The 25355-nt window shown below is 49.6% G+C and overlaps 1 long non-coding RNA gene across 1 annotated transcript; it reads right to left on the bottom strand.

Annotated features, from left to right (window-relative positions):
* Positions 1–857: 857 nt before the first annotated feature.
* On the bottom strand, positions 858–3283 carry LOC133239261 (uncharacterized). The gene is made up of 2 exons (XR_009733767.1): positions 3126–3283; positions 858–2748 (listed from the first exon to the last, which is right to left on the bottom strand). It is a non-coding gene; the product is annotated as an uncharacterized LOC133239261 (long non-coding RNA).
* Positions 3284–25355: the final 22072 nt, after the last annotated feature.

Raw genomic sequence — 25355 nt, 5'->3', positions numbered from 1 at the left:
GTGTTGTTCCAAGTGGGAATATATGAGATTACCTATCTCTTTATTCCTAGATAATCTCTACCACTAGGAATAATAATGCAGTGGGTCAAGCTTGGGCCTTGGGGGAAAACACACCTGTGTCTGAGGCCTGGCCTAGCTACTTATTAGCCACGTGGCTTTGGTAAGTCACTTAACTTCTCTGAACTTTGTTTCCACATCTTTTAAAATAAGATGTACCATACCCAACAAATAAGATGTACCTTTTATTGGTTCTTAAAAGGATTAGAAACAGCGTGTGGAAAAGATCTTGCATCAAGTCTAACAGAGACGGGATAGAAATAGAAGACATTATAAGATATTTTAGTAAGCTTCTTTTATCTGCCTAGCACCCCTTTTCCATGTCTCTTTCTTTGGCAAACTACTCCTTCCTCTGTCTAATCATATGATCCTAGTGAGGCTGCCAATATCCCTGGCCTGTGCCTGGCTGAAAGGATGTGTGTGTAACCAAGGCCACATCAATCCTCCTCCCCGTTCATAGTGATTGGTCAAAGGGCTAAGAATGTGACTCAAGAGGGCCCAATCGGAACACTCTGGTGGGGTTGGATATAAGGACAATGGGAGAGAGATTCATCCTCCATGGACAGTGATCAGTGATGCAATAAGCTGGAGCTGACAGTGGTCAGATTCTCTACCACATAGAGAAGGTTCTTCAGTGGAAAAGAATGAGGTCTCTGTATAGAAAGAAGAGCAAAGAGACAGAATAATGAGAGAGGGGTGGGGAGGAAACGAGAGATGTAGGAAAGGAGAGTGAGAGAGACAGAGAGACAGGAGAGAAAGGAGCTCCCATCACAGCTACCCTGTATCCATCCAGCCATGTCCAATGCTAGTTCCCCCTCTTTATCCCTAGTTATGTGAGTCAATACACTCCATTTGGGTTATGCTGATTTGTGCCGAGTTTCTGTTGGTTACCATCAAAAGCATCCTGATGAATTCAGACATGTCCATGTAACACATAAGACGTGCACACAAATGTAGCACAATTCAGGCAGAATGGTAAGCACCATAGAAGACATACCAAAGGTGAGCAAAAGTACAGGAAATGGAGCAGTCACATCTGACTGGCTCAGGTAGGTGGCAATCAGAAAGGGCTTCCAGTTGGGGGAAGGCATTTCCAGCAAAGCCTTGAAGAAGAGTAAGCAATCAATGGATGTTGTATTTATTATTTCATGTTTTAAGGGGCAGTGAAAGCATACTTCCTCTCCCCCAACCTCATCGCTTTCAGACCCGCACAACAAAACCAGAAGGTGATGTGACCTTCTCCTATTTCACCACAACGAAAGATTAGTATTAAAGAAAATGTTTCAGAAAAGTTCCCAGAGAGATTTTTCCTGAGCTTTGCAGCTTACCCACATCCCCCCCAACCCTAAATACTAATTAGGTGCCAACAAGGTGGGAGTGTGAAGGATACGCAGAGAAACCAGATTCACCCGCCAGCCTCATGGACAGACAGCCCCCTGGGAGTGGCTGAGGGCATCACATCACATCACTGGGGAGAGCCGTGAAAGAAAGCAATGAGAAGAGAGACGGGAAGTAGCTGTAGGGTGGAGCGTGCAGGGAGCCATCTCAGATAGGTGGGCCAATGCTTCGTTCAGGACTGGATAGAGAGAAGGAGACCATCACTGGTTCATCAGGGCAAAGGACCAGTGTGTTCAGAGGCTCAGAGGTGGGGAGGAGCATCTATTAGGGGAATTGAAAGAGAAATATGGATACAACAGGACAAGAGCAAGGAGGTTGGAAGGGAATGAGGCCTGAGAGACAGCCAAGGGCTCAATCACACAGAGTCATGACGGCCACGGAAGGAGTCTGGGTTTATTTTGTAGGAATAGGAAGCCCTGTTTTCTTGGGATCCAAAGTCACTGCACATGGTGACCGCAGACATGAAATTAAAAGACGCTTGCTCCTTGGAAGAAAATCTATGACAAACCTAGACAGTGTATTAAAGCAGAGACATCTCTTTGCTGACAAAGGTCTGTCTTGTCAAAACTATGGTTTGTCCAGTAGTCATGTATGGATGTGAAAGCTGGATCATAGAGAAGGCTGAGCACCAAAGAATTGATGCGTTTAAACTGTGGTATTGGAGAAGACTCTTGGAAGCCCCTTGGACTGCAAGGAGATCAAATAAGTCAATCCAAAAGGAAATCAACCCTGAATATTCATTGGAAGGACTGATGCTGAAGCTGAAGCTCCAATACTTTGGCCACCTGATGTGAAGAACCGACTCACTGGAAAGGACACTGATGCTGGGAAAGACTGAGGACAGGAGGCAAAGGGGGCGACAGAGGATGAGATGGTTGGATGGCATCACCGACTCAATGGACATGAGTTTGAGCAAACTCCAGGAGATAGTGAAGGACAGGGAAGCCTGGTATGCTGCAGTCCATGGGGTTTCAAAGAGCTGGACATGACTTTGTGACTGAACAAAACCAGGGAAGCCCCTATAAAGATTTAAGTGAGGAGATGACAAGATCTCTCCCACCCCCATTGCTTCAAGCCCGAATCCTAAATTTTGCCCCATCAGCCCCACATGGAGAGACCTGATGGGGGGCCCAATGCCACTCACCTAGGGGGAGGCACCTCTGGGAGCCCCGTGCCACTGTCCTGATGGCCAGCACTCGTCTCGTGTCTGTTGCTCAAGCTCCAGCCTTACTTGTCCTGAAGTCCATTTTCTCTGAGATTTGGGCCTTCCCAGCTCTCATCACTTCTCCTGGACTGGAGTTTCCAGAAGTATCACGCCCCACACACAAATACACATACACACACAAGCATCTGAATCAGAATCACCCAAAGACCTTGTGTAAAACCCACTCCAGAAGCCCCTCTCCAGAGAGGCTGGTTGGGCAGGCCTGGTGTTCTTAGTTTGTTGAAGCTTCTGAAGGCTTCAGAGGAATCTCCGAATGTGAGGTAGGGCTCGTCACCTGGCCTCCCTCCCCAGGGCCGACCCCTACATGCTGGCTTACCTGTTTGCCCTCTTGCTGGACGTGCACACATGAATAACCTTCCCAGAGCACCCCCACCTCTCCAGATTCCAGGTAGCCAAGCTTGTCTGCCAGCCCCACACCCCCGGGTATTTCCTGCATGACATCCACCACCACCACCACCCAAGTGCTGGACATCTGAGCCACCAACACCTGTCGTCACTCTGTCCTCCTCCCCATGGGTTCTGGCTGCTCAAACTTCCCCTCCCTGCAGCATGGGCTCCACAAGCCCCACAGGCAGGTCTGCTCCCTCATACTGCATGTCTGAGCATGTGGGCTTTATGACTGCACAGCCCTGACTTGGAATCCTGGCATTGTTACTGACCAGCTGGGCAGCTACAGACAACTTACTCTCTCTGAGCTTCCATCTCTTGTCTGGGGAATGGAGCTAATAGAGTTTTTGCTCTGAAGATTAAATGAAATAATACATTTAGCAGTTTCCAGCACATAGCCAGTACTCACTAAATGTTAGCAACTATTGCTACTATTACCATGATTACTATTATTATTTCTGGCCAGGGGAGATGTGCTTGACAACCATTCTCATGAATAGTGACAGGAGCCCTCCCTCCCTGAGTGAGGAAACTGGTCCACACACTGTCACAGGCGGTTCGGGAAACGGGAGATGGCAGAAAGTTATTGCTCCAGGAACCAGTTGTCCTCTCCTCTAGGGTGGGGGTAGCATATGCCTGGTGCTGAATTTTCAGGAAGGAAAGGGTCTGAGTTCCCTGTTCCCTCCTCCCACTTCTGCTGCTCTGGCTAAAGTCTATTTTTATCAGCTTTGTATTCCCCTAAGCTGAGATGTTTGGCTGCAGGGAACAGCTTCTCGGGGTGGGGGGGTGGCGCGGGGGGCCGGGGCGGGGGGGGAACTCATAACCTCCAAGCCTCTCTCTAAAATCAATTGCATGAGCGGTTCTGCTGCCCTGGCACCTCCGTGTGCTCCAGCTGGGGGACCAGCTGTCTAGGAGTGGGGGCTGCCAAGCTGGGCTGAGGCATGCCCAGCCCCGGATGGGAGAGGAATGCATTTCCTTCCAACCCAACTGCCTGAGGGTGGCCTGAACACTTCAGGGCCAGAGCCAACATGGACACAAACCCACATGTGAGCCATCTCCTTACCTGGCACCTATAGGCTGTGTCAGGAAGTGAGCTGCCCGGAACCACACCTATTAGAGTTGGCAAGGACCTCAGAGATCATCCCTTCCAATCCCTCCATTGACTTCTGGGGATCTGCATCCTCACTGAGGCAAAGCCACAGCTCCTGGCCTCACAGTGACCTCCCTGGAGACTCGCTGGCTGTGCTGCTCGGCCAGGTCATCTGTTGACTAGAGTAACAGCTCCATACCTGGCTCGAGCAGCACCCCTTTCCAGACATATGGTTGGCCCTTGGTCCCTCTCTGTTTACTGCCAGCATCGCCTCTCTGTTTTTTTTCCCTTACGGGAAGAGCCAAAGGGGCCAGACAGGGCCACAGCTACTGAATGGCTCTTCTGAAAAGCAGACTGTTACTCCAGCAGCTCTGGAATGTCTAGAAGGATGAAATGGGACTGCTGTGTGCAGAGGTGGGGAGTGCCCTGGTCCCTGCTTCAGCTCTGTGTGTTTAGGGTTACAGTGCTTAAACAATGCCAAACCCCAGATTCCAAAGCATGTGGGCATCATTTTCACACTCGCACCTCCCAACATCCCTGGGAGGGTAAGGTCAGGGGCTTTACAGCAACCACAGTCTGTAGATCAGCATCTGAGTTTTGCTTAGTCGAGTGAGCAGCCCAGTCCATGGCTCCCATACTTCCTACACTGAATTGAGAGGTTGGAAACCAGTTTAGTGTCACATTCCCAGGGCCAGGCACAATTGGTGGCATGAGATGTACTCTATGCATGGTGCAGCAAGTCCCTCAAAATTTATGGGGTTTCCAAACAGGTATTGGCCCTTTCTACACTGCATCCTTGGATGAAATAGAAAATGGTTCCCCTTCCACAATTCTGCTGAGAAATTGTTGTAATATACTGATTTTGTTAGTACAAGACACCTGAGTGCCAGGAAACTGTCACAATTCATTTACAAGTCCACAATGTATACGACATGAACAAGGCCCCCGTGACTGTGGATCTGTCCCCTGCACAGTGGTATGGGGTGACCTGAGCTGACAGCTCTGCTCTTTCTCTTATCTCAGATTCTTCCAAAACGGCCCCATCGAGACCTCTGATTGTCTCCTTCCATTGCCTGAACAGTTGGCTCGGCCTGGGATGGTCAGCCTGTGGTTCCCCATAAATTCAGAGAGCAGATTGATGGGTCCCTAAGTGCCTCCTCAGCTCTCCCCAACCAGAGGCCCCCGGGTAGAGGGAGGAGCACAAGCCAACATCTGCTTGGAACAGGAAGGGGGCAGGAGGCTGGAAGCTGCCTCTGGCCATGTAAGTAAAGGATGCTGATGGAGGCCATAGGTACAGAGAGTCAGGACAGCATGGGAGAGAAATAAATAGAGACGCAAAGCCAAATGCATCCAAAAAGCACTGAGACTCTCTTTCCAAGGTCTCTCTCTAAGCCGGGAAAGGAAAATTCTAGCTAACTTCCTCCCCAGAGGGGAACATGAGAGGAGAGGGCCAGGAAAGCTGACTCCTGGGCCTCAGGCTCCTACAGAGGCTGGGAAAGAACATTAAACTCCTGGATACACTCCACCAGCATCTCTCCAAATCGGGGGAGAAGAGAAAAGTCAGGCAGTGGGTTAGTTAATTTTCTGTTTCCTTTAGGAGCGAGGAAGACAGCTTTGCTCCCACTTCCCCTCACTCACCCCACCCCCTTCCCTCCATCTGGGCCCTCACCCTGGTCACTGCCTGTGGGCTCATTATCTGCCCACTGATATTCAGAAGATTTTCATTACATCGCAGATGCAGTCATGGAGAACTTATTAAGGAAGTTTGAACTAGCCAACACTTCCCACAAAAAGCCAACTTAAATACCATGCAAAGGCTCCATTTATGGTGTCAAGGAAAACACCCAATGCATAGGGTCAAAGAAATGCTGTTGCTCTTGTTTGATGCAGAGGGTGCTGCCAGAAAACCGAGGGAATATTGCTAATATCTATTTGGGGAAAACATGGATTAAAAATAAACAGACTGAGCTGAGGGCAGACATGTGATGATGGAGCAAATGTGAAAAGCAAGTGTAAAGATGCTCAGTCACAGATTTTGAGCCTGAATGATCAGCTTTATTTGTTCCCTATACAGCTCATAATTTTAACCTTTTATTATGCAAATCAGCCAGTTTGGCTTTACACTGCCGAAGGAGGCTTGGCATGATTAACAGATCACATTTGCCAGTCACTTCATCTATGAAAAGGTGGATTAGCTTGAAAGAAATTATTTAAGTTATTTTCAACGATTTGAACATGGAGACATGGACAGCCTGAGTCAGCATTCTTTCCCAAAAGCTGATGCAGAGAAACACCTAGGTAGGGTATGGGAGTGCATGGGATGACCCGGATAATTTCTGGGGTCCAGAGGAATAACCCTCTCCCCCTCCCACTCCCATATATGCCAGTGAACAGCCTTCAGCCTCCTGAGGTTCATGACAGAGGCCAAGCTACCCAGGTAGGAGGGTTTAGGCTTTGTTGTCCTTGGGAGCTCTCCAGGGTCCTGAACAGCTTCTGCTAAAACTCTTTCTGACCTAGCAGACCCTCAGGCCTGGAGCTGGGCCCACCACCTCTGTCTTCCAGGCTTTGCCCTCCGGATACCAGCTACACCAAATATAAACAGCTTGCCAGTGTCTGCATCCTCCTCCGTTTTACACCACATGAAAAAGCAGTGAAGTGTAGTTGAAAGAAGCTGGACTTTCAAGTCAGATAGACCTGGGTTTGAATCTCAATTCTATACTCATTTTGTGAATTGGGCATGTTGTCCCTTCCCTTTGAGCCTCCGCTCTCATTTCTAGAAAATGAAATAATAACATTCGTTGTTTAAGGTCATTGAAAAGATTCTAATAGTTGGTGACTATGAAACACTCATCTTGTGTCTGACATACAGTAGGTGCTCAGTAACAAATGCCTAACATTATTATCCAGGTAGCTTCAATACTATGCCTAGGCTGCTTTAGCAACCTGTCAGTCCCTGGACTGGTGACTCCTTTCCCTGCTCATAAGTTAGGATTCAGTGGTGACAAGGAAACGAAAATGGGTATTGGTTTATGTTTTTTGGTTTTTTTTTAATGGGCATCACATTACAAGGACATGGAGTGTCTGAGGGAAGCCAAGACCCCAGTGCACCAACCTCCCCAGGACCCGCCACCATCTCCCATCTCTGCTTCTCTCTGACATCTCCTTACTCAATCTGCAAGCGGCTGTCTCTGTTCTTCCAACCGTTTGGCAGAATATGCCGTCCATTGTTCATGTGTATTCACTTTTTTGGTTGAAAATAAAGACTGGGTAAGACCAGCTCCACTTTCTCAGTCCCAACTGCAGTTTACTAGAGGGGAAAAAATCTGACTGGGCCAGTTTGGAAGGACCCCTGATCCAAACAAGCCAAACTAGAGGCAGCTCACCCAACAGGAAAATGACCACTGGGCAGGGAGAGCCATCCCCCAGGGGAGATAACCATTCCCATTCCCACAGACAGTAGCATCCTTGGATTTCCAATACAAACTACTTTCAGATGCTGGTTGATGCATAAAAGCTGTTAAATTGTTATCCCATAGGTAGATAGATAATAAATGACAGATAGGATTTTAGGAGTGATAGAATCAAAAGTACTTTAGTCACATACATTTTACATGTGTTTTTCTTATCATCAGATTCATGCAAAATAAAAAGCTAATGGTCTTGTCAAAGTGGGACTTACCAATGCCACCTGATAATTTTCACTGTGTCAGGGCTGTGGTGGAAAACATTGCAACCTTGTATTGAATACTTTCACAGAAGTTCCTTGTACTTTCACAGAGCTCCCTGTCTCCCTAGCAGGGAGGATGTCAGAGTGGCTGGGCCTCTGTCTGTGGACCAGGTGCAGTGTGACCCCAAAAGAGACGCTCCTGACCAAGAAGGGCTGACCATACCTAGAGAGACCTGAATCTAGCGTCTGTCCCCACACAGCATGCTTTGGGAGAAATATTCAGCCTGAAAGGGCCTAACTGCACAGTCTCATCCTCCAGGTTCTTCAAACCCTTCTCTGCATCCTTTTTTCCTACCAATGTATTCCATCTGTCTAGGCAGTGCTTCCCAATTTGTATGAACATCAGAATCATTTAGAGAGTCTTTAAAAGAACAGAGATCCTAAGACAACCTCCTGCTTCCCAGGGACTGTTTTGAAGCTCAGTAGTGCTGGGGGGTGAGGAACAGAAATTTACTTTTAAACAGCTTCCCTGGTGATTTGGATTTACATCAGACTCGAAAGTCCTGAACTAGGGTAAACAGTCTCACTCTGCCAACATCAGTTGAGCCTAACTGTGCTATGCCGGGGGTAAAAGTGTTAGATGTGATTTCTAAGAACTGCCTCTGCTTCACTCCTCAAAGGAGATGATGGCTTTCCTTTTTCTGCACTAGCAAGCTTGCCAGAAAGCAGTGCCTTGGGGAGCACCTTAGGCTAAGCCACAGGATGATGACTTGTGTACTTTTGAGGGTGGCACCCCATCTTCCCAAAAATCCTCAGAAGAATGATAGCCACAAGCCTGCAATTATAGGGGGAAAAAAAAAAACAGTCTTTTAGGGAAAGACAGCTTAATCAATGCCCATGGAGCAGCGAGGCAGGGACTTGCTATGATTACAGGGTTATACGCTGGGCTGAGCCACTGTTTACATAACCCAAGAGCCAGGACTAATTGCTAAGGGTTACCTGCAAATGGGGAAGTGAAAGCCCCTACCCCTGTAAGAGAGATAGAGAGACCTAGGGCTGGGTGGGAGAGGGCAGTTAGGACCAGCAGAGAATCGGGCAGTAGAGGGAGCAGGGTGGACCAGAAGTATAGAATAAGAAGCTCAGAGGAAGCTCAGGGCTAAATCAGAGGAAGCAGAGAACTAGATAGAAAATGCTAACTTGTAAGGAAGTCTAGGAGAGAAGGGTACTGCACAGAAACAGGCTGACCTTAGCTGGCCTGCAGAGGCTTTCAGGAAGGGTAATTTCAGTGTAGCTCATGGAAAGACCTTGGAACTCCCCCCACTGAGACACAGAATTTGGCCCTAGCCCATGTTAGGGCTTGCCTCTGACAAGCTGTGTGACCTTGGGCAAGCTGCCTAACCTCTCTGTGTCATGGTTTCTCCATGGGTGGGAACCGTTGATCTCTAGGTTCTCTTCCAGCCCCAAGATTGTGGATGTCCTGGTCTGGGCCCTGTGGGGACCTTTCCACCACACCGAGAGGACCTTCCCTAATGACTGACTAGGAGGAGGGAAGGTGGCAACCTGGGAGGGAGCCATGGGAGTCTCAAACCTGAACAGGTGTGAGCCATCTGGGGAGCAGAGAGGTCTGCAAGAATTAGGAGACCTGAGGCCAAATCAGTGCTCCCATCATGATCTCCACCCAACCGCACCCCAAGGATCTCGAGGGACCCAAGAAGCCTCACTACTTCTAAAGACAGAAGGGAACACCTCCTCTGCTCATGATCAGGTTACAAAGGCTGACCAAGGCATCAGGGTTTTTTTTTCGCTTTGGGCTGGAACAGCCTCATGGCAGTGTGGTAACTGGGTTAGCTGGCAGCCTTTGATGACGAAAAACAGATGGTGAATTACAGCTTCCTCATGTAGTCTGTTGGCAGCCATGGGGTCAGTGTCTGATCCAGAAAACAGAAACCACAGCAGTTATTTTAACAGAGAGAATTTGATCTAGAGAATTGCTTAAACAGATATTGGATGACTCAAAAAGAGGAGAAAAAAGGAGGGGAGACACATGGAGAAAACAGAATGAACACAGGCAAGAGCTGCCACCACCCCAGGACAGGAACAAGGAAGGGTTGGAGATGTCGGGATGTAGAAGCGTAAAAGAAGGGCTCAGGGGGAGGCACTGGGCCCTGGGCTTCTGAGGGTGGGTGCTGCTGGCTGGCTGGGCATCTGAGTGGGCACAGGAGGCTGATTCTAGAAGTGAGACAGAAGAGCTAGAGACTGGACCTGACTCTGCTGCCAGGATGAAGAACCACTGTCAGGGTGAGGATGACAGGAATAAGAAGCAAATCCTGTCCAGGGGGAGCAAGTCCCAGCTCCCTCCACCTCCTGCCTCTTATCTCTTCTGGCCTCCTCATCAGCAGAACCTACCAGGGCCGCCTGGTTTGCAGGGACCCAGCCAGGGCACCCCAAAGCCCCTTCTAGAATAGGGGCAGCCGTGGGGGCCAGGTGGGGAGGATTAAAAAGACCTGGGGTGCAATGTGACAAACAAACTAAAGTCTGCTTTGATGGGATGCTCGAGGCCTATGTAACATCAAGGCCCTGGTAGCTGGTTTATGTAGTGAGATCCAGGCTCGGCATGGCCGTGGGCTGCTGGCTGGTGCTCCCAGAACTCAGGGCTGGACAATCCTACTTTGGAGAGAGGAAACTAAAGAGAGACTGGCTTGCAGGCTCCTTACTATCACCCTCAGTACGTCCTCTTCTTCCTTCCTGTGTAGGCACTCATTCGTGTCCAACTCTTTGTGACTCCATGGACTGTAGCCCACCAGGCTCCTCTGTCCACAGAATTCTCCAGGAAAGAGTACTGGAGAGGGTTGCCATTTCCTCCTCCAGGGGATCTTCCCAACCCAAGGATCTAACTCGCGTCTCCTGTGTCTCCTGCATTGGCAAGCGGATTCTTTACCTGCTGAACCATCGGGAAAGCCGCCTTCCCTATGGCAGACAGGAATGAACTGTGAGGAACTAACTCCTTGATGTGGATGCAGGCAGAAAGGAGTGATCCTACTCTAGGAAAATCATCCCCTGAACTGCCTGCCCCAGGGTGGAGGGTTGGGCACTGCCTTTGCCTCCATCAGCCATTCTCCTTGCTGGGCCAAATCCTCTCTCCCAGATGGAAGGAGAGAGGACAGGTACTCTCTTTCCTGTTAGAGAAGCCTGGGACACATCCAGGGGTGTTGGCCATCTTTACTAGCTGCAGCGCCTAGGAGTGTTGAGTCTAGGAAGCAGCCACCTGCATGGGCCAGACACGGAAGTGCAGCCACTGTCCCTCAGCCTTTACCACCTCCGAGCTGGTGGCCCAATTTCCTTCTCTCTCCCTGCTCCCCCGACCCCCCTTAGCACTGCAGCCTGCTCTGCTGTGGAATGATGGAACTGGCAGCCCCTAATCAATGCCCAACGGAGTATAAATACCCCAGTTCCCTTTCTCCCAGGTGGGCTAACTCTGAGTTGCTGGTCTGGGCTATTTCCCAGCAGAATTCAACCCCTGATGCCCACAGTAGTAACTCACTCAGTCATCTTCTCCTTCCTCCCATGCTGCCTTCCAGCTCCAGCAGGAGTGTTTCCTAGGATCACCTCCAAGGGTCTCAGCATCCAGGTCTGGGGGAATGAAAATGGGAAAAAGGGAGAGAGGCTCTGTGTCCAGATAGAAGCCAGGCCCAGGAGAGGACCTGGCCATGGACGGTGGGGTGGGCTGAAGCCTCACTCTCCTCAGGGGCCCCAGAGGCCCACAGGAAGTGCCTGCAGCCGGGCTGCCCTCTGGAGTCTGGCCCAGCCCGCTGGGCTTGAGGTTTCTCTGAGCGAGGCTGCTGCTGTGCTTGGATGGTGTGTTTGCCCCAAGACTCTGTCCTGCCCGTGTATCTACATGACAGCCGGGTCTTTGAGCTCTGAGCATACTTTTGAAAAGGGAAAATCTGGGTCACGCAATCACCATCCAAGTGAGGTTTCAAAGACTTTCCATCCCTCAAGCTTTTCCCTTTGAACTTGGCCAAAACTTTCCTCCCAGACTGATGTTTCTTCCACAGAATGGTAGCCCAAAGGTGAAAAATGCAGGGCAGTGTTCACCACAAGTGGGTGGAGTTGTTTTTTGAGTCTGATGAGTAAGTGGGGGAAAGTACTGGCAGCCGATGCCGGCAGCCCTGGCCCCCTTGGGGTCACCCGCCTCAGTGCTGAGGCCTGGCCTGTCACTCATGACACAAGCTGCCACTCAGAGAGCCCCCTTCTGGGAATCACCGCTGGTTAAAACCACCAGCTCGGTCTTTTCTCCTCCTGCCTCCCATACGGCCCTGTGGTATGTGGGTCACCCACAGAGCTCCAGCTCACACAGGGCCGGAGGGCACTCACTGCCAACATCAGTGTCACTGCCCTGGGGGCTCTTCCCTCATGGGTCATCTGTGCCCACAGTGCTCTAAGCTCCCAGCTCAGTTGGCCAATTCAGGTGCTGTGGGAACTGTTCTCAGACCTAGGGGCAGGAGACACATGTGATGCAGAGGAAGGGACCCATTCTGGCACAGGCGGCAAAGACATCTGTGGTTGTATCTGGACTTTCTCTCTGGACCACCCAGTGCCTCTTCCTTTCCTCGTCTCCCTAGGTCTGGATCTCGAGAATCAAAGCCTCCACACGCCTCACCCCTCAACAATAAGCCCCCAGAGCAGAGGGCTGAGAGCTCAGGCTCGGAACCAGGGGGACCTCACTCAGTGCTGAGCCCCTCTCTGGCTGGGTGACCATGGACAAATCACTCACCTTCTCTGGCTTCACTTTTCTTGGCTGTAAATGGGGAAATAACAGTGCCTCCGACATAGGGCTGTTCCAAGGGTCAAACGAGGCCATGCCTGGGCAGCCCTCAGGGTGGGCCTGGCACACAGCGAGTTTTCAGAAAAGGTCAGTTTTGTTTGTTGCCTGCTTGTTGTTACTGTTGTTTTTTAAACTTCAAAGAAGGATGTTGGGCCTCAGATCTCTGTCTTCTGGTTCTTGAGTTCATTAAAAAAGACTGGGGCCTACTTCAGCCACTGTAGAAATTTAAAGTTATGCCAAATTGATTTACTGACCCCAGGAGCTGCTCCGGAAGAAGGGCTAGCTCTGGCCCGCTTTTAACTACTGAACCCAAACTGACTCAGCAACAGTTTTGTTGGCTATTGAAAGACCAGGAATTCTCCAGCTCCTCCACCTTCCTCCTGCAGGTGGAAAGAGTCACTGTTGAGAGGTCAGAGGCCCAGGTCAAGCATTTCTGAAGGCTGAATGAAAGAGCAAGAGGGGATCTGTGTGCTCCTATTGCCATCCCCCATCCCCCACATGCATCTATCACCCACAACCCACCCTGTTCTTCAGTGGATCTCCAAATTTATGTTTTAAGTCATGGAAATTTGCTTCTGGACTTTGTTTCAGCCACATGAGATGAGGGAACATTTAACCACCCTGATCTTGTAAATATGCAAACAGACTTCATTTTGTTTCAACAGGTGCCCCAAAACTGCATAATAAAAGGGATTGTAGTAAAGCAGCCCAAACTTTTCCAGAGGTCCAGAGTTGTAATTGGTGGTTACTGGTCTGATCAGCGGTGACTTAACAGCAAATTTATACCACCACCAATGTCATAAAAGCAAATACTGTATGTCTCCATAATAGCTTGCAATACTTCAGTTATGCTCCGAGTCCTATAAAATGGGCATAAATATACCCAACACTTTATTACATGAGAGGAACCAATGGCCTATATGCAATATATGTGCAGCTATAAAAAATACAGCCATGTCATAAATTTGAACTAAAGCCAGTATTCCAGCCTTAACGGGCATCAATTAAATATTTAATTAATGCCAGTTTCTAACCACTTGCTTTGAATTCCAAATGAATTTGAGTAGCTCAGATCTCTTTTAAAAACTGCCCAGGGAAGTTTGAGTGGTTACTTTTGCTTCTTAATATGTATGAAGGTCCCAGAGGTGGCAGAAGATGGAGCTCAATGCATTGGACTCTGAGCTAAGTGACTTGGTTGTTAAGAATGGCATTTATCTCACAGAAGAGGACGTGCCCCACACAATACTCCCCTGGCCTCTCCATCTCTGAAGGGGAAGCTGCCTTCCCTAATGAGGCTGGCAGTTGAGCACCTGAGTTATAGGAGGGAGGGAGGGCGTTTGCCCCAGGGGTGTTGCTAGGGACCACTGACATGAGAATCATGGGAAGCTGGTTAAAATGCAGATGTCTAGGCCTCCCCCTGACATCCTACTCTGTATGGCTGGGATGGGGCCTAGGAACCTGCATTAAACCAGCCCCTTGGTAACTCTGGTGCACAGCAGGGTTTGAGAATCCCTGAAATTGGGGTCATTCCCATCTTACCCTCTCCTGGCCAGGCATTACAGGCCACCACTATTTCCCAGCTCTACAAAAAAATCAGTTCAGTCGCTCAGTCGTGTCCAACTCTTTGTGACCCCATGGACTGCAGCACGCCAGGCTTTCCTGTCCATCACCAACTCCCAGAGTTTGCTCAAACTCATGTCCATCAAGTCGGTGATGCCATCCAACCATCTCATCCTCTGATGTCCCCTTCTCCTCCCGCCTTCAATCTTTCCCAGCATCAGGGTCTCTTCAAATGAGTCAGTTCTTCGCATCAGGTGGGCAAAGAATTGGAGCTTCAGCTTCAGCATCAGTCCTTCCAATGAATATTCAGGACTGATTTCCTTAAGGATTGACTGGTTTGATCTCCTTGCAGTCCAAGGGACTCTCAAGAATCTTCTCCAACACCACAGTTCAAAAGCATTAATTCTTTGGTGCTTTGCTTTCTTTATGCTCCAACTCTCACATCCATATATGACTACTGGAAAAACCATAGCTTCGACTAGATGGACCCTTGTCCGCAAATAATGTCTCTGCTTTTTAATATGCTGTCTAGGTTGGTCATAGCTTTTCTTCCAAGGAGCAACTGTCTTTTAATTTGGTGCCTGCAGTCACCATCTGCAGTGATTTTGGAGCCCAAGAAAATAAAGTCTGTCACTGTTTCCATTGTTTTCCTGTCTATTTGCCATGAAGTGATGGGACCGGATGCCATGATCTTTGTTTTTTGAATGTTGAGTTTTGGGGCAGCACAAAAAATGTAGGGGACCAGGGCCCTGATCACACCATGCTACAGCTACTCTCCCTTCCCTACAGGTAACCCTGTCAACTGTTGTGCATCTTTCCGGACCTTTTAAAAATGTATGGATTTCCCTGGTGGTCCAGTAAACACTGAAATCTGCCTGCCAGCGCAGGAGATAGGAGTTTGACCCCTGGTTGGGGAGGATCTCACATGCCATGGAGCATGCCCGTGCATCACATGCCCTAGAACCCATGCTCCACAACAAGAGAGACGTCACTGCAATGAGAAGCCTGTGCATTGCAACTAGAGAGAGCCCCCACTCACCGCAACCACAGCCTGCACACAGCACCAAAGACCCAGCACAGCCGAAGACAAATAGACAAATACGTAAGTAAATACAATTAAACAACCAAAAAGTGCATCTGCATAGTCACATATGAACCACATATAATGAGTTCTTACCAGGCACACCGGTGGCGTCATCCCACAGGCATGGTTACGGAACTTTCGCTTTTTCACTCTGTATAAAGTGTGCGAAAACCACTCTGCCGGTGTGCGGAGACTGCCTCATTCTTTCTCTCTTGCACCATATCCTACTCCAGGGCTGTACCATCTCCCCTCCCGCCTTCTCCTGGTTACCGACCATATTTCTCTGTGCAGACCTTTGGGATCATTCACAATCTGTCACTTCCCAGGCCTGAGCCCTGGGCTGGGAATAGGAGGAGGGAGCAATGGCCTGGGTTGTTGATGCTCCACACCTCAATGAAAAGCCTTTAAACAGTCACCAGGCCCTTAGCTCAAAGATTAGCTTCTCTTACCAACTTGCCACCTCCTTAACTGAGAGTCCTTATCATTTCACCCTGGGGTCACCTCCCAGCTATTTCTCCACACAGCGGTCTCCAGCCTGTGCTGCCGAATTGCTCTTCCTAACCCCGCCCGTGACTGTCTCATCACCTGCTTCCTCTGCAGCAAGAGATAGGGCCCTGACTCCACACCAGGCTGTTCTCGCTCAGCCCAGCCCTGGACCCCCTTTCTAGACTTACCTCCTTTTGGTCCCCTGCACTGATCTGATTCTCTGTCAGGCTGAGAGTCTCCGTGCTCTCAGGCCCGCGTATGAGGCTGTGGGCATGCCTACCCACCCAGCATGTACCCCTGTTGGTACCAGCCCACTCCTCAGGCCCCATGCACAGCACACTCCCCCACGGGACTGCTCGCAGTGCAAGCTTCCCCTCCATCCTTCTTGCTCCCCAGACACTCACGTCCCCTCCTCTGCTGAAGGTCTCCCCTCCAAGCAGGGCTGTTCGCTGGGTGCAGGTCTCCTCTTCCAGCCAGGGGCAGCCCTCGAAGGCTGGGAGGGCCCTTGCCCTGCACAAATCAGGGCTAATTCAGTGCAGTGCAGACACTCTGGACCCGGTGAATGGGTTCTGAAGGGCTCAGATTCTGCACTCATCTCCTTCACCCCTTCCCATTTCCTACTCAGGATCTAAACCTACCTGCTGAGGAGTAACTGCAGCCCCAGCCCTGTATCTCTCAAAGTCATGATGTCAAGACATCCAAATGCATGTCGTAGCTGGCCACTACGACTACCTACACAGGGGTCTCTGTGTACCTGGAACAAAATAGGGAACCTACCACCTCCCCAGCCTCTGTGGTCTCAGATGCAGCAAAAGAGCATGGCCACCCAACCCTCCTCCCACCCAGGACAGGCCTCCGAAACATGTTCACTCAGCCTCCACTGTGCCTGTCTCAGCAAGGGTAAGCAGGGCTCTCAACCTGCTGAATCAGGCTTACCTCCGGCACTTAACTCCCCCTAAACAAATCTATCAACAAGTGAGGAGGAGATGCTCATTCTGCATGGCAGTAGTTCTCAGCTGTCACGTGCATGAGGTTCATCCAGAGGATTTGTTAAGACACAGATTGCTGGGACTTCCCTAGTGATACAGTGGACGAGAATCCCCCTGACAGTGCAGGGCATGCAGGTTCGATCCCTGGTCTGGGGAAGATTCCACATGCCTCAGGACAACTAAGCCAACGTGCTACAACTACTGAAGCCTGGCACCTATAGCCTGTGCCCCATGGCAGAAGAAGTCATCGCAATAAGAAGCCCGTGCACCACAGAGATGAGCAGCCCCCGTTCACCACAACTAGAGAAAGCCCGCACACAGCAGTGAAGATCCAGCACAGCCAAAAAAAGACAGATTGCTGGGCCTTGCCAGAGTTTCTGATTCAGAATGTCTAGGGTGGGGCCTGACCACTGGCATTCCCACTAAGTGCTCAGGTGATGCTGAGACTGCTGATCTGGAAACTGCTTTTTGAGAACAACCACTTTAAAGGGTTTGGAACTGGCTCCGGCTGCCCTAATTTTGGGTCAGGAAAGTCTGAGGCAGATGCCTAGGTATTTCCCGTGTGTGCTAAGTCACTTCAGTTGTGTCTGACTCTTTGTGACCTTATGAACTGTAGCCCACCAGGCTCTTCTGTCCATGGGATTCTCCAGGCTAGAATACTGGAGGGGGTTGCCATGCCCTCCTCCAGGGAATCTTCCCGACCCAGGGATGGAACCTGCGTCTCCTGTGGCTCCTGCATTGTAGGCAGATACTTTACCACTGAGCCACCTGGGAAGCCCTAGTTACTTCACACCTGCCTCCAAATCTTGTTCTTCTCTTCTCTCAGCGGGTTTCAAGCAGCTGATAGAGGATACCCGGCAGGGCTGGTGGCCAGGCTACCCAGCTGCTGAGCTAAGGATGGAAGGGCAGTTTTGTGGGGTTGTAACAGAAATGCTACAAGAGACTTCTGGTATCAGAATCACCATAGCTTGAATCCCCACGCCCACTTCCCTGGCTCAGACCTTCTGTCTCCTTTATGTCCATGCTTTGTGTCCCCTGGAAGGTCACAAGTCACTGTGAGAATCTGATGAACGCAATGGACTCCTCTGCCTAGAAAAGTACATGCAGATAATTTTGCACGCATTTTCAGGAGACATCAAAGATACCCGCAAGGCCCACCACAGATCTCAGGTTGAGGGCCATACTAACTCAGTGATCCTTAACCTTCACCATGCAATAGAGTGTCACCTGGGAACTTCAAAAATACAGATGCTCCGTAAACCAACCCCCATCTCCCAACCCCCCTCTGCCATGAGTGTGGGGTGGGACCACGGCAGAGGTTGATCCAGGGGATTTGTTAAGACACAAGTTGCTGGGCTTGGGTCCTCTTCAGGACCCATGGGTCCTTTTAGTGCAGGTTGAAATGCTGCACTTGCCTTCTTGCTCTGACCTAGCCCTTCCTCCTCTTTCCACGCTCCTGCACCTGAGGCATCTCTAGGTCCTCCAATCAGTGGGGTCACTGGACAGTTCTGAGCCCTGTTGCTTCCATGATGATTACAAATGGATGGCGTGACTTGGTCACTTGGTGACTCTGTCCAAGGTCACCTCTTCTCAATTATCATCCTCACCAGGGTTCACAGCCAGTCTCCAGGCTGCATCCTGTAATGTTTCTGCAAGGGCCTTTGGAGCAGCCAATCCCATCCTTCCCACCTGGGAACAGCTATATGCACCATTAACCCGGCCGCTCCTTCCCACTTAGATTCAGATTAGCAAGAGAAGGAGCTGCGATTCTGTCCTATCATCAGATACAATTAAGATGAGAAACTATCCCAAGCAACCACATGGAAAGGTCAGCTCCTGCACCGGGTGCTCACATGCCTATGAGACCCCTAGTGTCAGTGACAGCATCATGGGGGAATGTGCTAAGATTTCCAGAAGGTAGGACCCTATAATCAATACCTGGAGACAGCACAGGCCATTGTCATTGATTAAGTGAGGTGCTTAAATAGACCAATCACAGTCTAATTATTGCTCATCGCTGACTCAAGGCATCCTGTGAAGTTATAAAAAACAATCCGTGGCTTCTCCTTACTCCTTCCGAGGAACTGAGCAGGAAGGAGTAGAGATCAGGGGTGGGGAATCATGGTGGGAAGAGGAACAGGAAGCTGGCTGTTGCCCCTTGCTCGGGCAGCTGGGGGTCCTGTCTACCCAGTGTCCCCTCCCCTTTGTGGTATCATCACTGCAGTTTCCTTTTGAGGAACTACCCTCCCCCATTCCAAAATGCCTTGGTAGCACTGTCAAAGCACTCCCTTCCCACCCCGCTCCCTTGTCCCTGAGCAAGCTCTGATCATCAGCCCCAACAAGAGCTTTTCCAGTCAAATTGGAACTTGAGTGAGATGACCAGGCGTCCTAGGCGTCTCAGTGGGAAAGAATCCGCCTGCCAATGCAGGAGATGCAGGTTCGATCCCTGGGTCAGGAAGATCCCCTGGAGAATGAAATGGCAACCCATTGCAGTATTCTTGCCTGGAGAATCCCATGGACAGAGGAGCCTGGCAGGCCAGAGTTCATAGAGTCGAAAGAGTCGGACATGACTGATCAACTGAGCATGAACACATGAGATGGCCTGAGGACATTCCACAGGCAGCAACTTGAATCAACTGCCCTTTAATTCTTGCTCATAATCAAGTTCCCTGGAGCCGTTAGCCTGTCTTATGCCAGCCTACACTATTTAGCTTTTCCAGTTGCTTTTCAATAAATCCCTTCTTTATTCAAATTAGCTGAAATCGGTGCCTAGATTTTCCAATCCCTACTAGGAAAGGTCAGAGGGATGACAGATAAGAGATTGTTTCTCAAGTCTCTATCAGAATAGGGCCTGGGTGACTAAGCTTCAGGGTTATACAAGAGGAGTCGCCATGCAGAATCAAGGCCATATTGAGTAGGTACGAAGACCACAGACGTGTCGAAGTTCAGTCACATTAGAGATGAGGTTCCGGAGGCCAGCAGACTACTGAGAGGATATTTCCCGGCATCCAGAGGAGACAGAGCCACGGGGCATCTGCTCCGTCTTTGAAGTACTTGGTCCTCTCACAGCAAAAGTTTTAGTTTGTGGTCAGTGTGCCAGCTTCCTATGGCTACCATGACAAGTGACTACAAGCCAGGTGATTGTAACAACAGGAATGTGTTCTCGCACCGTCTAGAGGCCAGGCGTCTGAAATCAACGTGTCAGCAGGGCTACGCCCCCTCTGAAGGCTCCAGGGGAGGGTCCTTCTTGCCTCTTCCAGTTTCTGACCACTCTACTTCTCTGACTTGGGAGCATAACTCCAGTCTTTGACTTCATTTTCACATGACTTTCTTCCCTTTCTGTGTCTCAAATCTCCCTTTCTTTTCTCTTGTAGACATTAGTCACTGGATTTAGGACTCACCCTAAATCCAGAATAATCTTAATCTCTAGATCTTTAACTTAATTGCATCTGCAAAGATCTTCTTCCCAAATAAGGTCACTTTCATAGATTCAGGAAGTTAGGACTTGGATATATCATATTTGGGGCCAATTTCATAGGATAAAAAGTCAATGTGCAAAAACTGATGATACTTTTATATGCCAGTGAGGATCAAGTAGAAATTTTTAAAAAAATTAAGTGCTGTGTACAATGGTACCAAAATGTGGAATACCAAAGCATAAATCTAACATGTGTATGTTATGTGTGGGATCTTTATGCTAAAAACTACAAATCACTGATTAAATAAATAAAAGGAGAAAAATATATATGGAGACTTAACCCATGTTCATGGATCAGAAGGCCCAATTTCCTTAAAATATTACTTCTCCTCACTGATTTATAAATTCAGCACAATCCCAATCAAAATTCTGGCAGGCTTTTTTGGTAGAAATTGACAAGCTGATGCTAAAATGTATATGGAAAGGTAAAGGATCTAGAATAACTAAAACAATTTTGAAAAAACAAAGTTGAAAGACTCACTATGTGATGTAAGACTTACTGTACAGTGACAATGATCAACAGAGTGAGGCATTGGTTTTAAAAAAAGCCATAAGCCAGGGGAACATGCTAGAGTAAGAGGCCACAGAACAGCACCATCTGGGAGAGGCATTTTCCTCACTTTGTACCTTGAGAATCTTTAGAAGTGTCAATAATTAGTCCCACTGGCTTGGATATCAGCATTTTCAGCTTGTGAGCATGAGCCACAAATACTTGAAAAGTTTTTCAAGAAGCTTCTCAGGTAACAGACATCAGTGGTGGTGGGGCAGTAGAGAGTTGCAAACTGGGTGGAAGATTATGGAAGATGCTGCAATCTAACTGCAGCTTACAGTCTGTTTTATGAGTGCATGTTGACCACTCCCTGAAAACTCCTAGATGTAAACTGAGTGAGGCTTGATTGGGGGAGGGGGTCCTGAATACGCTACCAGAATACTATAGAGAAGAACCTAGAAAATATGGCCTTTACCGTTAGTATGACCCCAGTAATACCCTGGAGTCTGGGAAACTTGGGTTAAATTTACTTTTCTAGATTTCCCAAAGCAGTTCCATAAATACTAGTTGCTCAGTAACTATCATTGAGCAAATAAGTAAATGAACAATCTCATCCATACATACATGCAGATTGCACTGGCTGATGTAATTCATATAATTCATATGATATAAACAATTCATGACTTCTGTGGTTACTATTGAGGACAGGAACTGGGTCTTTATGTCTCTGAGTCGGCCTTGTGCCTGCCTATACCTTGCAAAGTGTTCTCTGTTATAAATATGGCAGATCAACGCCCAATATTTAGTAGAGGATGATGCCCCAGTTTGAACAAGGAACATTCGCCTATTAGCTCCGGTTTACAGAACCTTGCCAAAAGCATAAGGCGTTAACACGAAGTTCCCATCACCCTACCTCACCAGTAATTCAGCTGGTGGGCAGAGGCTTATGTTCATTAATTGGTAGTGAGGAGAGGAAATTATTTCCCCTAAGAAGTGAAGTTTCTGCTGATATCTTGATGGAATTCCTTCTCTCCTGCCTTGTTTACTAGTACTCGATGCTAAAAGGAGACATCATCTATTTATATTTTTTCTGGATAGTTCGGTCAACACTTTAGGGGTCAAGCTGTCCTAAGAAAAGTGGTTTTCAATTTAATGGCTAGGAAATGAAGTTTTTCTTGTCTTTTCTGGGCAGTTTCCTTTGTGAACAAATCAACAACCCTGTAACTGTTTAACTCTTCTTTGGCCACCAGTATATCCAGAAGGATCCAGGGCTAAGAATCGTTCCTGCAACTCAGGACTCACTGCAGGTTATGAAAGGCAGGACCAGCTGTGAGTGGAAGGAGAGGGCATTCGGAACAGGTGCCAGGCCCCTTCTGCCTGCCCAGAGCTGGGAGGCATCAATGACACCTGTCGCCCAACCTCAGACACTCAGTTATGTTCACCACAGCATAGATTTTTGCGGTGTTGGATAGATGTCGAACTTCCGATCATGGAGGAAGATTCTGCCAGAATCTAGATGCTGGCCTGACCTCCTACTCCTGGCCCAGCACAGGAAGGGCCTTCTGAGGACAGTAATGAGGAATCCCCCACGACCACCACCCCAGTGATGAACTCCTTGGGGACATGAGCTCTCTGTAGAATTCTACATGACGATATGGCCCTACCACCCCACATGAAAGGACTAACACCCCTTTGCGACTAACTGCCGTATAGAAGACTGTGATCCCAGAAGATCAGCCCATCATCCATAGAGGGGGGCCTTCATGATGGAAGACAGCCACTGAGAGGGGTTCAGCCCACCAGACAGGTCTGAGACTCCTAGGAAAATGGCATCCACAGGGCTCCAGACTCTGTCAGGGCAAACATTTCCTGAGGGGGTGGACTTGAGAGGTGGTTCTCACATGGGAGCCAGCGTTAGAATTCCCTGAAGGACTTGTTAAAACATAGATGTTGGGCCCCTTCCAGGGAGTACCTCATTGAGTGGCTCTGGGGTGGGGACTGAAACTGGCATTTCTAACAGGTACCCAGGTGATGCTGACGCTGCTCGTCTGGGCCACACTGGGAGAACTCCTGGGCCACCATGTGCGACTGCCTGCCTGCCTCTTGCCCCGTCTGCTGTGGTCTGAACAGGCCCATCATTAGCCCCACAAGTCCCACCCATTAGTCCTACCTTCTGGTGGGGCTCGTCTCCCACCCCTGCACCCCAGACTCCCTCCTGGTTTGGCCTTTGATTGGCCTGATGCCAATGGCTCCCCATCTCACCTCTGGCTCTCGGCCTCTGTCTTGGCTCGGCTCCTGCTTCATCCAGGGATTTCCCTTGACCTCTATCCTGGCAGGTCCCGCCCTCTGCCTGTGGCAGGCCTGGTAGGGAATTCCCCATGGGACAGCTCCTTGCTGCCCCCTCCTGGTTCTCAGGACATTGACTGGTTGCATGGAAAATTAACCCTTTGTAGTCTGTCAGTCCCGCCCTTAATCTTACATTCTAGCTGGGGAGATAAAACCAATTCTTCACGAAAAGCCTTAAAAATTTTTTTTGCAAATCTCTAGATCAACAAACTCAAATTAGTCAATTAATTCTAGAGACAATTCACAAACGGCCGATCTGGGGCTGTGAATGGCTCCTAATACTTTAGTGTTCAGTTTGGCTCTGTTCCCAAGCAGTCAGCGATCTTCCCAAATGGGCCAAGCCAAGGTGAGACCTGGGTAAGGGAGTGTTGTGCAAACTGCGCGGTCCCCAGGCTAGCCCATTAAGGCCGACTGACCTCATCTGCCACAGGAAACCTGCAGAAGCAATGCGGTTATTCTATTAGTCATTTTAAGAGATCCAGGAAAACAGCATGGAATAAGAAATGTTTTTTGTCTGGTGCTGCTTGAGGAAAAAAAGAGTTCAATTCCTGACGGGTGAGACGGTTAGCACAGACTTGTGTGAGATTCTGAAGGGATCTCGGGGGCTTCGGGGCTGTGGCACTGAGTCTTCAGTGTGTCTCTTTTCCTCCAGGAGTTACAACTTGTATTTACCTGAGCAGGAGCGTGTCCAGGCACTGTGCCTACATTCAGCTGCTGAGACAGGAAATCTGGCATTTGCGGGTGGACCTGGGTGGGGCATGAGGGAGAGTGGGAGGGGGACCTGAAGAAGAGCTGGGGGAGAGATTAGAGAGGGGCGTGGTCTTCTCCAGTGACTCAGATGGTGAAGAAGCCGCCTGCCAATGCAGGAGACCCGGGTTTGATCACTAGGTCAGACGATCCCCTGGAGGAGGGCATGGCTACCCCTTCCAAGATTCTTGCCTGGAGAATCCCATGGACAGAGGAGCCTGGTGGGCTACAGTCCATGGAGTCAGACATGACTGAGCGACTCAACACTTAACACTTGGAGTGGTGTGTGGCTGAAAGCAAGAGGCAGAAAGAGAAAAGGAAAGTGGGGATCAGGGCCTGGGAAGGGGTCTAGAGGGAGAGGGGGGGAATGGTAATGGGGAGGATGGTGACACCCTTCCTCACCCAGGACTTACACCTGAGAAATGGGGTAATGCACTAAGAGCGTGTACCTTCTTCAGGGGGCTGCACAGAAAAAAGACTGTGGGGCAAAGATGAGGTAAAACCACTGGGATCAAATCACACTGCACATCCAAACAGCTGTGGAAACTCAGCGCCTCTGTGCTGGAGGTCCAGAGGTGGAAGTGGAAACAGGGGGGTCTCAGTTGGATTTTCTGCCTTTAGCAGCTCACAGGTTACTAAGATCCTCCCTGTCCTCCCCGCAGATAACCCCCTTTCCCAGACTCTGCACCCTCCCACCAAAAGGTATAAATCTGTGGAATTAAATTCCAGCTCAAGACAGTACCAGGAAGAAGTAAGGCTCCTACGGCCCAGTTCTAATCAAACCCACACCCTGCTGCTGCTACTGCTAAGTCGCTTCAGTTGTGTCCGACTCTGTGCAACCCCATAGATGGCAGCCCACCAGGCTCCCCCGTTCCTGGGATTCTCCAGGCAAGAACACTGGAGTGGGTTGCCATTTCCTTCTCCAATGCATGAAAGTGAAAAGTGAAAGTGAAGTCGCTCAGTCGTGTCTGACTCTTCACGACCCCATGGACTGCAGCCCACCAGGCTCCTCGGTCCATGGGATTTTCCAGGCAAGAGTACTGGAGTGGGGTGCCATCGCCTTCTCCAAAAACCCACACCCTACCCTCTTCCAAAAGCTTCTGTGGCTCCCCTGTCTACCGAGGTAGTATGAGGGCCCCCACCTGACTCTGGGGGCTGCACAGCCCATGGACTTCTAAACTTGACTGATTCGATTCCCCACCCAGCCCCAGGGCCCACCTCTAAGCCACATTCCCACCTCCTCGTGGCTCTTCCTCCCCAAGACTGTCCTTAGACTGGGCAAGGACTCCCTGCTTCAGGGGCCAGCACTCCAGCCTCATCCAGTCATGCCTTCTCCATAGGGCATGGTTTTCACAGAGTCAAGGGAATGTGCCCACTGGAACTCCCATCCCACTTCTAAACCCGTGCTCCACTGGTATTCTTGCCCATGAGGCCTGAGCCAATTCCCAGCCCTTACTCCTGAGGGCAGACTGTACCCCCAAGCTGCGCACCCAGGCTCAGGGCACGAAAGGGCCACTGTTGCAGAA

Source organism: Bos javanicus, chromosome 26 (genome assembly GCF_032452875.1).
Source record: "Bos javanicus breed banteng chromosome 26, ARS-OSU_banteng_1.0, whole genome shotgun sequence".
In the NCBI taxonomy this organism is placed as follows: domain Eukaryota; kingdom Metazoa; phylum Chordata; class Mammalia; order Artiodactyla; family Bovidae; genus Bos; species Bos javanicus.
The sequence above is the reverse complement of the archived record's forward strand: the minus strand, read 5'-3'. Positions and strand labels throughout refer to the sequence as shown.